The sequence below is a fragment of the Schistocerca cancellata genome, chromosome 7 (genome assembly GCF_023864275.1).
Source record: "Schistocerca cancellata isolate TAMUIC-IGC-003103 chromosome 7, iqSchCanc2.1, whole genome shotgun sequence".
NCBI classification, from domain to species: Eukaryota; Metazoa; Arthropoda; class Insecta; order Orthoptera; family Acrididae; genus Schistocerca; species Schistocerca cancellata.
The window spans coordinates 502,755,386-502,772,019 of record NC_064632.1 but is presented as its reverse complement, the minus strand read 5'-3'; the positions used below and the strand labels follow the sequence as shown (position 1 = coordinate 502,772,019).

Below are 16,634 nucleotides of genomic sequence, written 5' to 3'. Positions count from 1 at the left end.
AGGCATAGTTAGCAAATGAAAGATTTTGATAGGGAACAAACAATGTATTTACCTTAATAGTGTTCAAAAGTCATCATATATATCAATTCACGACATCCATCGTTACAAATTTCCTTTTTCTGGCGGACACACGTCCAGATCGTCCGCTTGTAGCAACCTCTCAAAACTCTGGGATCTCTCTCTCCACATCGACCACTGCTGGCGGCTCACCTCCAACTGGTCAACGATACGCGCTGTTCACACCCAACTGCCAAATACTACACAAGTGAATATTCCAACAATGAGTCCTGTGGTGTCACCGCCAGACACTACATCGGCCGCGGTCCGTTAGTATACGTCGGACCCGCGTGTCGCCACTATCAGTGATTGCAGACCGAGCGCCGCCACACGGCAGGTCTACAGACACTTCCTAGCACTCGCCCCAGTTGTACAGCCGACTTTGCTACCGATGGTTCACTGACAAAATACGCTCTCATTTGCCGAGACGATAGTTAGCATAGCCTTCAGCTACGTCATTTGCTACGACCTAGCAAGGCGCCATTACCAGTTACTATTGATGCTGTAAAACATGTACCGTCAAGAGCGATGTTCACCAATTATGGATTAAAGTTAAGTGTTCTACCAGTTACCTCCTATTTTCTGAAGTCTAAAATCCGTGTCCTGTTCCAGACCTCACGCCAGCCTGCGTGAGCTTAAACGCGTGCCTTTCGGCTTCCTCATAGTGGATTGGCTGTCTTGCCAATCCACAAGAAGTCCAACCAGCCACAGACTGCACACAGCACAGTCAGTGATTTTCATACAGAGCGCTACGTGGCGTTACCAACATAAAAACCTAGACGACCTACTTACACACGAAACACATCGTACTCGTCGTCGGAACCCCACTCAGTTGCCGTGCCACTGGCGGTCACAGTCAGTACCACATGAACGGAACATTGTGCAAAAAAAAAAAAAAAAAAAGAGAATTTGCCGGCCGTGGTGGCCAAGCGGTTAAAGGTGCTACAGTCTGGAACCGCGCGGCCGCTACGGTCGCAGGTTCGAATCCTGCCTCGGGCATGGATGTGTGTGATGTCCTTAGGTTAGTTCGGTTTAAGTAGTTCATAGTGCTCAGAGCCATTGTGCAAAAGACAGGAAGGGAGCCACGTCGCGCAGCGGGTGCAACTGCAACCACATTTAACAGGACTGCACCGTTTGCGATGATTCAAAGAGCATAGGGACTGGACAAACGAGAGGTGGGATCGCATGCACGGATGAGAACAGATTGAGACTGAGAAGTGATTCTGGACGTACCCTCGTATAGCGAGATATGGGAAGACGTAATGCACCCAGAAATGTCTAACGTGATCGTTTTGATGGTCTGGTACCTATGGTGTTGGGAGGCGTACTGTTACATGGCACTACTGACCTCCAAATCTCTGAACTAGGTACAGTCACAGGTAAACATTATTGAGACACCGTACTCCTTCCCATGTGCGTATTTTCAAGGGTGCGTTCGGTCCTGAATTCATATTTATCCGACAGTACTGAACTACTCAATTGCCGGAGCTCTTGAAACGAGATGATGTTTGCCTAATGAAGTGGGTGCCCGTTGCACCGACTCATCGTGCACATGTGGGATGCGTTGGGCAAATGTACTGTGGCACGTCCCCGTGCACTAACAAACAACCAACATTTTGCCAATTGCATTGTTGGAGGGATGGAACGCCCTATCACAAGAAGAAGAATGTTATTTATCTACGTATCAACGGCTTACAAAGCCAAAAACAGATACCATATGTAAAGAGATAACATCAAACAGAGAAGAAAAAAATCACAAATAAATATACCTGTCACACAGACTCACACGTAGGCCAAATATATAATCAGATGAACAAACTGAACAACTTGAAGGACAAAAATCGAATACCAAAAAATATCTCCGCTTTTTAAAATCCCGGCTTCTACAGACTTTCTTGCGAAAACTGCGATAAATTTTATATCGGATAAACGGGTACAAATTTCGTAATTATATTTAAAGAAGATACACGAAACTGCGGCAACAACCAGTCCACATTTTACTTCCATTTAAAAAGACAAAATCATAAGGCAGAAACTATTGAAACTGCTCTAAAAATTTTGCACAAAGTCCCTAAAGGGCATTGACTGAACGTTTTGGAAGAAAGGAAGTATACACTCACACGGAAAAATACGCATGTGACATCCGTAACGAACAAACAGCTAAACATAAAAAATACTGGAAAAATTTTATTGACATCATAAAAGGACAATCGTAAATTGTCACGACTAACACAAAACATAATTTACCTAAAACCTAAAAATAGTATCTCGTAAAATTAAATGTACTCACTGAGTTTTCCTTAAATATAATTTCTATTGTAAACATACAACATTGAGGGAGACGGAGCTGTCAAAAAGCTGTGAAAAATAACTTTACCAAAATCACACAAATAAAAGTATATAGAAATAACGTGATCGTAACATAAAAGAAAGACTACCGATACTTATAATCCAAGGCGCAATATGAACTACGTCATACAAGTTATTAAGTATTACGTGCCTTATGTAGACACAGAAAGTAACATAGATGTAATGAACAGTATAATAGCTATTCATCTGTACAGGTAAGCTTGATAGTGGCAAAGCACCAAAACGAGCTTGTCGTGTAAGATTGTAATCATTACGTTTAAATTAATCAAAAGTTCGAAAGAAATCTGCACTAAAAATAAAATATTTAAATTTATAATCGATGTTTACGAATTTCTCTTTTTCAGGAATACTTTCTTTGCTATTGCTGATCTGAATTTTATTTTCTCTCTACTTCAGTCATCGTCATTTATTTTGCCGCCCAAAGAACAAAACGTGTGCACTACAACAGTATCTCATTTCCTAACTTAATTCCCTCACCATTACCCTATTTAATTCGACTAGATTCTATTACAATTGCTTCAATTTTGTTGGTATTCACCTTACAACCTGTTATAAAGGCACTGTCAATACCTCTCAGTGAATTTCCTAGTCACTTGGAGTCTCTGACAGAATTGCTGCGTCACCGGCAAAAATCATACTTTTTATTTCTTCCCCCTTAATTTTAATTCTTTCCAAATTTATCCTTTGTTTCCTTAACTGCTTGCGCAATGATTTAATAACATCATGTATAGACTACAGTCATGACTCATTTCCTTCTCAATTACTGTTCCCGTTCATGATCTTATAACAGCTGCCTGCTTACTGTATAAGTGTTATGTAACACTTCTCTAATACCTCCAGAGCTTCAAACTTATTCAACATGGTAAAAAGCGTTCTGTGCTTCTGCAGTGTAAGATAACTCGAAGGTTCAGTATTGTATTGCATGCTCGTACCAAACGTTTTTAGCCGCAAGCTCAAAACTCAAATATTAATCTGCAAAACCGTCCCATACAACTCTAAAAAATTCTCGAGAAAATCGATTTTGAAGATTTCGGGGAGCTAAGGTAAGACGATTGTCGCTACGGGACTTTGCCTTATTGCAATTACAATTTAATGAAAATGATGATTAATGTTCTGACTTGACATTTTTATTTTATCCAAATGATAGCACAATTACTGAAAATGTTTTTGAATATAGAAGAAAGTGCCTATTACGAGAGACAGCAAGATTCTGACTGAAGTAAGTGCTCAGCTCTGTTGGGAAGTATCAGAACTTAGTTCTCACAGCTACCGACTCATTGTGCAATGAAAATACGATGATTATGGTGCTGGACATTGTCGAGATTCTTTTAATTTAAAAGTGTTTAATTTCAAGTATTTTGAGTGTCTGCTTTTGTGGGGCTCTAATATCTGAAGCTGAGTAGGTATCGCAACAGTATCCATATGATTGTCTATTTTTATTTATTTATTTAACTTGATATGACAAGGGCCATCAGGTGTTTCTTGTACAGGAACAGGATTTCACACACACAGTATATATTACATCATAGTTACCTAAAAAATAAGTTTTACTGTTACGACTAGTACTGAAATGACTTGAGTCTCGCAGTGGTGGTATGAGTGAGTTACATCTACATCTACATCTACATCCATACACCGCAAGCCACCTGACGGTGTGTGGCGGAGGGTACCTTCCGTACCTCTATCGGTTCTCCCTTCTATTCCAGTCTCTTATTGTTCGTGGAAAGGAGGATTGTCGGTATGCCTCTGTATGGGCTCTAATCTCTCTGATTTTATCCTCATGGACTCTTCGCGAGATATACGTAGGAGGGAACAATATACTGCTTGACTCTTCGGTGAAGGTATGTTCTCGAAACTTTGACAAAAGCCCGTACCGAGCTACTGAGCGTCTCTCCTGCAGAGTCTTCCACTGGAGTTTATTTATTATCTCCGTAACGCTTTCGCGATTACTAAATGATCCTGTAACGAAGCGCGCTGCTCTCCGTTGGATCTTCTCTATATCTTCTATCAACCCTATCTGGTACGGATCCCACACTGCTGAGCAGTATTCAAGCAGTGGGCGAACAAGCGTATTGTAACCTACTTCCTTTGTTTTAGGATTGCATTTCCTTAGGATTCTTCCAATGAATCTGTCTGGCATCTGCTTTACCGACGATCAACATTATATGATCATTCCATTTTAAATCACTCCTAATGCGTACTCCCAGATAATTTATGGTATTAACTGCTTCCAGCTGCTGACCTGCTATTTTGTAGCTAAATGATAAAGGATCTATCTTTCTTTGTATTCGCATCACATTACACTTGCCTATATTGAGATTCAATTGCCATTCCCTGCACCATGCGTCAATTCGCTGCAGATCCTCCTGCATTTCAGTAATATTCTCCATTGTTACAACCTCTCGATACACCACAGCATCATCTGCAAAAAGCCTCAGTGAACTTCCGATGTCATCCACCAGGTCATTTATGTATATTGTGAATAGCAACGGTCCTATGACACTCCCCTGCGGCACACCTGAAATCACTCTTACTTCGGAAGACTTCTCTCCATTGAGAATGACATGCTGCGTCCTGTTATCTAGGAACTCCTCAATCCAATCACACAATTGGTCTGATAGTCCATATGCTCTTACTTTGTTCATTAAACGACTGTGGGGAACTGTATCGAACGCCTTGTGGAAGTCAAGAAACACGGCATCTACCTGTGAACCCGTGTCTATGGCCCTCTGAGTCTCGTGGACGAATAGCGCGAGCTGGGTTTCACATGAACGTCTTTTTCGAAACCCATGCTGATTCCTACAGAGTAGATTTCTAGTCTCCAGAAAAGTCATTATACTCGAACACAATACGTGTTCCAAAATTCTACAACTGATCGACGTTAGAGATATAGGTCTATAGTTCTGCACATCTGTTCGACGTCCCTTCTTGAAAACGGGGATGACCTGTGCCCTTTTCCAATCCTTTGGAACGCTACGCTCTTCTAGAGACCTACGGTACACCGCTGCAAGAAGGGGGGCAAGTTCCTTCGTGTGCTCTGAGTAAAATTGAACTGGTATCCCATCAGGTCCAGAGGCCTTTCCTCTTTTGAGCGATTTTAATTGTTTCTGTATCCCTCTGTCGTCTATTTCGATATCTACCATTTTGTCGTCTATTTCGATATCTACCATTTTCTCATCTGTGCGACAATCTAGAGAAGGAACTACAGTGCAATCTTCCTCTGTGAAACAACTTTGGAAAAAGCCATTTAGTATTTCGGCCTTTAGTCTGTCATCCTCTGTTTCAGTACCATTTTGGTCACAGAGTGTCTGGACATTTTGTTTTGATCCACCTACCGCTTTGACATAAGACCAAATTTCTTAGGATTTTCTGCCAAGTCAGTACATAGAACTTTACTTTCGACTTCATTGAACGCCTCTCGCATAGCCCTCCTCACACTACATTTCGCTTCGCGTAATTTTTGTTTGTCTGCAAGGCTTTGGCTATGTTTATGTTTGCTGTGAAGTTCCCTTTGCTTCCGCAGCAGTTTTCTAACTCGGTTGTTGTACCACGGTGGCTCTTTTCCATCTCTTACGATCTTGCTTGGCACATACTCATCTAACGCATTATGTACGACGGTTTTGAACTTTGTCCACTGATCCTCAACACTATCTGTACTTGAGATAAAACTTTTGTGTTGAGCCAACAGGTACTCTGAAATCAGCTTTTTGTCACTTTTTCTAAACAGAAAAATCTTCCTACCGTTTTTAATATTCCTATTTACGGCTGAAATCATCGATGCCGTAACCGCTTTATGATCGCTGATTCCCTGTCCTGCGTTAACTTTTTCAAATAGTTGGGGTCTGTTTGTCACCAGAAGGTCTAATATGTTATCGCCACGAGTCGGTTCTCTGTTTAACTGCTCAAGGTAGTTTTCAGATAAAGCACTTAAAAAAATTTCACTGGTTTCTTTGTCCCTGCCACCCGTTATGAACGTCTGAGTCTCCCAGTCTATATCTGGCAAATTAAAATCTCCACCAAGAACTATAACATGGTGGGGAAATCTACTCGAAATATTTTCCAAATTATCCTTCAGGTGCTCAGCCACAACAGCTGCTGAGCCAGGGAGCCTATAGAGACATCCAGTTACCATGTATGAGCCTGCTTTAACCGTGACCTTCACCCAAATCATTTCACATTTCGGATCTCCGTCAATTTCCTTCGATACTATTGCACTTCTTATCGCTATAAACACGCCTCCCCCTTCACTGTCCAGCCTGTCTCTGCGGTATACATTCCAACCTGTGTTTAGAATTTCATTACTGTTTACATCTGGTTTCAGCCAACTTTCTGTCCCTAGTACTATAGTGACTGTGAACTAAATGAAATAAGCGTCTGGCTTTGTTGGCCGATAGGCCCCATCTGGGGAAGTTCGGCCTCCGAGTGCGAGTCTTAAAGCAGTCGGCGCCACATTAGGCGACTTTAGTGGAGGTGATGAGGATGAAGTGATGATGACGGCGACACAACACCCAGTCCACAAGCAGAGAGAATCTCCAACCCGGTCGGGAATTGAACCTAGGCCCGCTGCATGGAAGGTCAGCACGTTACCATTCAGCTAAGCAGGCTGACCTAACAAAGTTAATATTGCTATTACTTTTACTACTGCAACTGCAGCCACTAATAGTGATAATAATAATAATAATAATAATAATAATAATAATAAACAACCCCGTGGAGGCCCGGGAAAAGAGTAGGCCTCCGGTATGTTCTGCCAGTCGTAAAAGGCGACGAAAAGAACAAACCACTAATAGGGCTAACCCCCCTTTTAGTGTGATTACTTGGTTCAGGACAGAACTAAAGAAGCCTCGGACAAGCGCCGTGATGGTCGGGGACGACGCTTGAACCCTATGCCTGCCCACAATGGTAACGAGACTGCTAGCCAACTGGAAAATGATTTAAATCCAAATAGAGGTGTTTTTCAGGATATGCTTCCTGCAACCACCCTTGAAGGAAAACAAAGACAGAGGATGAGATGGTCAGATGAAGATAATCGACACCTCATGTTCTGTTATTACCAAGCAACAAACCTAGGAACCAACACAACTGGATACAGATCACAAGTATACACAACATTTATTACCAGATACCCAGAATTAAAATTTTTAACAGAACAACGACTAGCTGATCAGATCCGTGTAATAATAAAAAATAACAGGATACCCCAGTCAGAATTAGAAAACATCAAACAACAAGTACAACAAATACTGGAACAAAATAATGTGCAATCAGAAGAAGAAGAAAATACAGTAATGGACTCAAACATCCCAGAGCAAACAAACAAAGACCAATACGCATCAATTAAACAATCAGAGGAAAACGAAATCTTAAGACAGCCACCAGAACAAGCACAAATAGAACACGAAGTGACACACATGTTCGATATAGAAGAAAAATTTCAGCTGACATACATAGAATACAAAGACACAAATACAGACATTAGACCATTCTTGCATAGACCGCCAAATAACCCACAAGTCGAAACAACAATAAAAACTATCAACACAATCATACACAACAAAATGAATGAAAACACAACTATGGAAGAGTTACAACTACTGGTTTATATAGGAGCACTCACTACACTAAATATACACACTAGGCAGAGATCAGAACCAACCAACACACAGAAGAAACCCACAAAACCAGCATGGCAACACAAGCTACAGATCAGAATAGAAAAATTGAGAAAAGACATCAGACAGCTAACACAATTTATTTTCCTTTCTGGTTCTGCTTTGCTCTGAACCCACTATCCAACATGCTAAATAATACAAATTATGGATACAATATTACTGGAACATACCCACACAAAATCACACATTTGCCATACATGGATGATCTAAAACTACGGGCAGCAACAAATCAACAACTCAATCAATTACTAAAGATAACAGAAGTATTCAGCAATGATATAAATATGGCTTTTGGAACAGACAAATGTAAGAAAAATAGCATAGTTGAGGGAAAACACACTAAACAAGAAGATTACATATTGGATAACTACAGCAACTGCATAGAAGCGATGGAAAAAACAGATGCCTATAAATATCTAGGGTACAGACAAAAAATAGGAATAGATAATACAAATATTAAAGAAGAACTAAAAGAAAAATATAGACAAAGACTAACAAAAATACTGAAAACAGAATTGACAGCAAGAAACAAGACAAAAGCTATAAATAATTATGCTATACCAATATTGACCTACTCATTCGGAGTAGTGAAATGGAGTAACACAGACCTAGAAGCACTCAATACACTTACACGATCACAATGCCACAAATATAGAATACATCACATACATTCAGCAACAGAAAGATTCACATTAATCAGAAAGGAAGGAGGAAGTGGATTTATCGACATAAAAAACCTACATTATGGACAGGTAGACAATTTAAGAAAATTCTTTCTAGAACGAGCAGAAACTAGCAAAATACACAAAGCAATCACACATATAAATACATCGGCTACACCACTGCAATTTCATAACCACTTCTACAACCCTCTAGATCACATAACATCAACAGATACGAAGAAAGTAAATTGGAAAAAGAAAACACTACATGGCAAGCACCCGTTTCATCTAACACAGCCACACATCGATCAAGACGCATCCAACACATGGCTAAGAAAAGGCAATATATACAGTGAGACGGAAGGATTCATGATTGCAATACAGGATCAAACAATAAACACCAGATTTTACAGCAAGCATATTATCAAAGATCCCAATACCACAACAGATAAATGCAGACTTTGCAAACAACAAATAGAAACGGTAGACCACATCACAAGCGGATGTACAATACTAGCAAATACAGAATACCCCAGAAGACATGACAATGTAGCAAAAATAATACATCAACAACTTGCCATACAACATAAACTAATAAAACAACACGTTCCCACATACAAGTATGCACCAGAAAATGTACTGGAGAATGGTGAATACAAATTATACTGGAACAGAACCATTATAACAGATAAAACAGCACCACATAACAAACCTGACATCATACTCACCAATAAAAAGAAGAAATTAACACAACTAATCGAAATATCCATACCCAATACAACTAATGTACAGAAGAAAACAGGAGAAAAAATTGAAAAATACATCCAACTGGCTGAGGAAGTCAAGGACATGTGGCACCAGGATAAAGTTGACATCATACCAATTATACTATCGACTACAGGAGTCATACCACACAATATCCACCAGTACATCAACGCAATACAGCTACATCCAAACTCATATATACAGAACTACAGAAATCCGTAATTATTGATACATGTTCAATCACCCGAAAGTTCCTAAATGCAATATAACATATACCGTACAGTTAAAAGGAAGTCACGTTTGATCAAGGTCCGCGTCACTTTCCATTTTTGACCAGACATAACGTCTGAGAAAAGAAAGAAATAATAATAATAATAATAATAATAATAATAATAATAACAATAATGGCAATAGTTGTGCGTTAATAACAATAATGGCAGTGTCAGATAAAAGTAGAATTTATAGGTCAAGAAATAGTTGTTTTCTGATACGCCGAGTTTCAGGAAAAGAAAATTCAAGAAAGCCTCATTCGGTAAGAATACTTGGAAATTGGGAACATCAGCTTCGAAAGAGATCTGTGCAAGGGTAACTAATGTATGCAGGGATAATGATAATCTTATCATTGCTTTAATAGTTATGTCATTATCTGTCTTCTGAAGTTGGAGGTGTTATGTCGTTCTCTAATACAGTGGGGGAGGGTGTTTCAGATACTGGATCCCGCTACTGAGACGTACTTTGACAAGGTGGCTGAACGATGGAGTGGGACAGTAAGGATTTTGCTCTCATGGGAACGGGTATTCCTTCCATATTGGTCAGACAAGACTGTTAAGGTCGAGGAGACATACGATGGACAGCGTTCAGTGACAAGACGACAGAGCAGACAGGAGCTATGGAAATCTCTGCGCGTGTCTCCACCCAACTAGGATAGCTGTGGATATGATGGTAGTATGTGATCAAGTAGTCGAACTTCACAGATACACTACTGGCCATTAAAATTGCTATACCACGAAGATGACGTGCTACAGACGCGAAACTTAACCAACAGGAAGAAGATGATGCGATATGCAAATGATTAGCTTTTCAGAGCATTCACACAAGGTTGGTGCGGGTGGCGACACCTACAACGTGCTGACATGAGGAGAGTTTCCAATCGATTTCTCATACACAAACAGCAGTTGACCGGCGTTGCCTGGTGAAACGTTGTTAGGATGCCTTGTGTAAGGAGGAGAAATGCGTACCAGCACGTTTCCGACTTTGATAAAGATCGGATTGTAGCCTATCGCGACTGCGGTTTATTGTATCGCGACATTGCTGTTCGCGTTGGTCAAGATGCATTGACTGTTACCAAAATATGGAATCAGTGGGTTCAGGAGGGTAATATGGAACGCCGTGCTGGGATCCCAACGGCCTCGTATCACTAGCAGTCGAGATGACAGGCATCTTATCCGCACGGCTGTAACGGATCGTGCAGCCACGTCTCGATCCCTGAGTCAACAGATGGGGACGTTTGCAAGACAACAATCCTGCACGAACAGTTTGACGACGTTTGCAGCAGTATGGACTATGAGCTCGGAGACCGTGGATGCGATTACCCTTGACGCTGCATCACAGGCAGGAGCGCCTGCGATGGTGTACTCAAAGACGAACCTGGGTGCACGAATGGCAAAACATCAATTTTTCGGATGAATCCAGGTTCTGTTTACAGCATCATGATGGTTGCATCAGTGTTTGGCGACTTCGCGGTGAACGCACATTGGAAGCGTGTATTCGTCATCGCCATATTGGCGTATCACTCGCCGTGATGGTATGGGGTGCCATTGGTTACATGTCTCGGTCACGTCTTGTTCGCATTGACGGCACTTTGAACAGTGGACGTTCCATTTCAGATGTGTTACGACCCGTGGGTCTACCCTTCATTCGATCTGTGCGAAACCCTTCATTTCAGCAGGATAATGCCCGATCGCTTGTTGTAGGTCGTGAACAGAAAATGTTGAACTGCTGCCCTGGCGAGCACATTCTCTAGATCGCTCACCAATTGAAAACGTCTGGTCAATAGTGGCCGAGCAACTGACTCGTCACAATACGCCAGTCACTACTTTTGGTGAACTGTGGTATCGTGTTGAAGCAGCATGGGCAACTGTTCCTGTACACGCCATCCAAGCTCTGTTTGACTCAATTCCCAGGCGTATCAAGGCCGTTATTACAGCCAGAGGTGGTTGGTTGTTCTGGGTACTGATTTCTCAGGATCTATGCACCCAAATTGAGTGAAAATGTAATCACATGTCAGTTATAGTATAATATATTTGTCCAATGAATACCCGCTTATCATCTGCATTTCTTCTTGGTGTAACAGTTTTAATGGCGAGTAGTGTATATTCTGAAATACACAGTGTCTAGAGTGTGCTGAGAATACCAAATTTCGGGCATTCCCTCTCACCACGGACAACTTAAAGACCGAGACTAGCGGCGTAGAGTTGTCAGTGCTAACACACAAGCAACAGTGCATGAAATCACTGTGGGACGTACGACGAATATACAGAACAGAGCAGCGAAATTTGGCATTAATGAGTTACGGCAGCAGACGACGGACACGAGTGCCTTTGCTAGCAACACGACATCGCTTGCAGCGGCTCTCCTTGACTCGAGACCATACCGGCTGGACCCTAGACTTCTGGGAAACCGTGACCTTGCCAGATGAGTCCCGATTTCAGTTGGTAAGAGCTGATGATAGGGGTCGAGTGTGGTGCGCATCAAGACAAGCAACCAAGATATCAATAAGGCACTCTGCAAGCTGTGGTGAGGGGCTTCTTTAAATGGAATGGACTGGCTTCTCTGGAACAACGTAACGTTTCATTGACTGACTGTTGTTATGTTCGGCTACATGGAGACCATTTGCAGCCGTTCAAGCAGTTCACGTTCCGAAACAACGATGGAATTTTTATGGATGACAGTGTATCGTGTCAACCGGCCGCAATGTTTCGCGGTTGGTTTGATGAACATTATAGAAGGTTCATGCGAACTATTTAGCCATCCAGATTGCCATACATGAATTCCATCTAACATTTTTGGGATGTAATCGGGAGGTGGGCTCGTACAGAAAACCCTGCACCGTAGTTATGGACGGCTATAGAAGTAGCATGGCTCCGTATTTCATTAGGAGGCCTCCAACAACTTGTTGGGACCATGCCACATTGAGTTATTGCTTTACGCCGGACAAAATTGTATCCAACACGATAATAGGAGCCATCTCATGTCTTTTGTCACCTGAGTGTACAGTGTTAGCGGTGTAACTACTTGACACAATCGCACAGATTAGATATGTAGGCGTAACATTGCAAAGGGATATGAAACGGAACGAGTGCGTGAGGGCGGTGGTGAGGAAGAAGAATGGTCGACTTCGCTTTATTGGGAGAAACCTAGAAAAGTTTAGCTCGTCTATAAAGTAGGCCACGTGTTAGAAACACGTGCGACACATTCTTAAGTACTAATCGAGAGGTTTTGATCCCTACCAGGTCGGATTAGAGGAAGACATCGAAATAGTTCACAGGCTGCTGCTAGATATTTTACCCGTAGGTTGAATCAATACTCTACGTAGTATCACTGTAATGCTCCATGAACCCGAACAGGAATTCCTGAAGGGAAGAGGACGTTCTTTCACAAACCGCTACTCAGGAAGTTAAGATAATCGGCATTTACAACAGACTGCAGTAGATCCTATTGCCATTAACATACCGCTCGCGTAAGGACTGCAAAGATAAGGCAAATCAGGCTCGTACGAAAGCACATGGACAGCCGTTTCTCTCTCGCTCCTTTTTAGAGAGGAGCGGGAAGGGAGTGACTACTTACAAACCGTATGTAGTCTTACGGGACGTAAATGTAGAATGTCTCCATTATTTCTAAAGGCGAAAGTTACCATTTGCGGATATTATCTTTTGTTCTCCACAGGCTCGTACGAAAGCACATGGACAGCCGTTTCTCTCTCGCTCCTTTTTAGAGAGGAGCGGGAAGGGAGTGACTACTTACAAACCGTATGTAGTCTTACGAGACGTAAATGTAGAAGGTCTCCATTATTTCTAAAGGCGAAAGTTACCATTTGCGGATATTATCTTTTGTTCTCCACAAGGTGAACGGGCTTGCCACTTTCATATCGCGCCTGTCAGTAACAGGCTGTGCAGCGCATTTCTGGTGGTCATTGTTTTCGAGTCGACCTAGACACGTGTGACAGGCCCACTCTAAATTAACGAGGGCCGGGACAAGTGGAAGTGCGAATGACATTTCACTTAGGGGAGAGAGAAATTACAAAACCCTCCAAACCCTAGTGACATTCAGAATCTTCGTACGACAATTTACTGAACGTCCTTGATGATATTTTCGTTTTGTAAAAAGGTGTCAATCTCTGATGGGCCCTTTACGTATCTCGTCAAGCTGATCGCAACTGGATCCTTTCAGTATACTAACATTCTGCAGTTTCAGTAGGGGTGATAAATCACATGATTACCATTCAGTGTACAGCCGGAAATATACTGCCGGAAAAAAATTAGTAGCCGCGCGGGATTAGCCGAGCGGTCTTGAGCGCTGGAGTCATGGACTGTGCTGCTGGTCCCGGCGGAGGTTCGAGTCCTCCCTCGGACATGGGTGTGTTTGTTTGTCTTTAGGATAATTTAGGTTAAGTAGTGTGTAAGCTTAGGGACTGATGACCTTAGAAGTTAAGTCCCATAAGATTTCACACACATTTGAACATTTTTGAAAAACATTAGTATATCCTACGAGGGGTTTCAGAGTCACTCAAGATTTATTGTTGCGAAGTGCATATGGAGTACATGAAATGATTACATTTCCAGGTGAATCGCAGAAGTTGATTTGTGGTACCAGGTGTCGAACAAGCACACATATTAATACATGGTGTATCCTCCACGGGTGGAAATACAGGCGAGGACTGGCATATAGTCGATCGTACATATGGCGAATACTGTACCGCGATCCGTTATTCCACTCCTGCTCGACCTGTTCACGTACTTCTGTGAGTGTCGCTGGTGTCGAGTCGCACGAGTAACTCTTCGTCCCGTCCGCTGGAGCAAGTCCAGAGATCGTGTGGTCAGAGAAGTTGCAGCACGTCTTGCAGAGCACCTTGAGTTTCACGGGCGATGTGTGAGCGAGCATTATCCTGTTGTAACAATACATCACCTTGCAAGATCTCCTCGCTTCAAAACTGATGCTGTTATTACTCAGGTTAGCCGCGAGTCCGTAGAGGGTGGGATATGTGATGTACAGTATAAATGGTCAGCATTTCCATCCGGAATTTGCGAGTGTAAGTCGGACCTTCCTCGATCCGCCTAGTTGGGTCGTGTTGTCGGATTTCCTCCTACCTGTGCCCGGTGCAGCTCTCGTAAATGTCGTCCCGTGCAGATTCTTCATTGACGCATTGGATGTCTCTGTTGGTGGAAGCTAATTATCTGAAATTGCTGTCGATCAACTTTGGGGTATCTATTTACTCGAAATTAACATTCAGAATGCCGTAATATCACTTTCATTCATATTAGATTAATAATGAAACACTCATGTGACAAACTACTCGTAACCGAGAGCATGGCTACCATCGAACAAGACAGGAAGAGCTCATAACGCCGACTGCCGACTTTGGCGCGCAGTCCGTATCTCTTACTAGTTTCGTCACAGTTCGTGGATTTCCGATTAAGTTCGTACTTACGAAGATATGCATTTGTTAATGAACGGGCGTGAATTTTAACGAGGCAAAATTACGATAAATAGTTTTAAACATCCAGAGGCTGCTCCTAGTATTCATGTTGTCATAAATGATTTTAATTATTAAATATAAATAAACAACATCGGTGACTTTGGCGCCAAGATGGCGGTAGTTCCCGTCATGTATATTTCCCAGGCTGACGCGTGTTGCTACGGTCGAGCGCCGAGCCCCACCCCACTACGCGCGAAATAGGGTCGCTTCGTCACCTGGCCAGCCAGCGTCGGAAATGCTCTCCGACTCATGGCCGGCTACAGACTACAGCACTTTCTAACTATCGTGAATACATCAATAAGAGACAATAATTTATTAAACCTGGTAAAAATGTCTTCCTCACGTAAGAGGCACCTTACAACCATCCTGTTGCAAGAACGGCAAAAGATGGGTCCAAAATCGACCTGTATGTACCGAGTGGTGGTAAAGTCCCCTCCAGAAGCACCAAAGGTGAACGAGGGCTGTAGCGTATTGCACCTCAGACCATAAGTCCTGGGATGGGGCCAGTGTGGCTTGGACGAATGCACTGTACGAGACAGCGCTCACAAGATGTACGTCGTAAAAGCAGATGATCACCACCTGTGTGCAGGCAGAACGCGCTTTAAACGCTAAGGACCACGCCGCGCCATTCCATCTACTAAGTGATCCTCTGTCTGCACTAGTGGAGCTATGTACACTACTGGTCATTCAAATTGCTACGCCAGTAAGAAATGCAGATGATAAACGGGTATTCATTGGACAAATATATTATACTAGAACTGACATGTGATTACATTTTCACGCAATTTTGGTGCATAGATCCTGAGAAATCAGTACCGAGAACAACCACCTCTGGCCGTAATAACGGTCTTGATACGCCTGGGCATTGAGTCAAACAGAGCTCGGATGGCGTGTACAGGTACAGCTGCCCATGCAGCGTCAACACGATACCACAGTTCATCAAGAGTAGTGACTGGCGTATTGTGACGAGCCAGTTGCTCGGCTACCATTGACCAGACGTTTTCAATTGGTGAGAGATCTGCAGGATTTGCTGGCCAGAACAGCAGTCAAACATTTTCTGTATCCAGAAAGGCAGTACAGGACCTGCAATATGCGGTCGTGCATTATCCTGCTGAAATGTAGGGTTCGCAGAGATCGAATGAAGGATAGACCCACGGGTCGTAACACATCTGAAATGGAACGTCCACTGTTCAAAGTGCCGTCAATGCGAAGAAGAGTTGACCGAGACGTGTAACCAATGGCACCCCATACCATTACGCCTGGTGACACGCCAGTATGACGATGACGAATACACGCTTCCAATGTGCGTTCACCGCGAAGTCTCCAAACACGGATGCAACCATCATGGTGCTG

General features: G+C 42.5%; 1 long non-coding RNA gene across 1 annotated transcript in view; it reads right to left on the bottom strand.

Moving 5' to 3' along the window:
* Positions 1-16,634, bottom strand: part of LOC126092221 (uncharacterized) — a 73,864-nt gene that overhangs the window by 37,698 nt on the left and 19,532 nt on the right. The gene's annotated exons all lie outside the window — the stretch shown is intronic.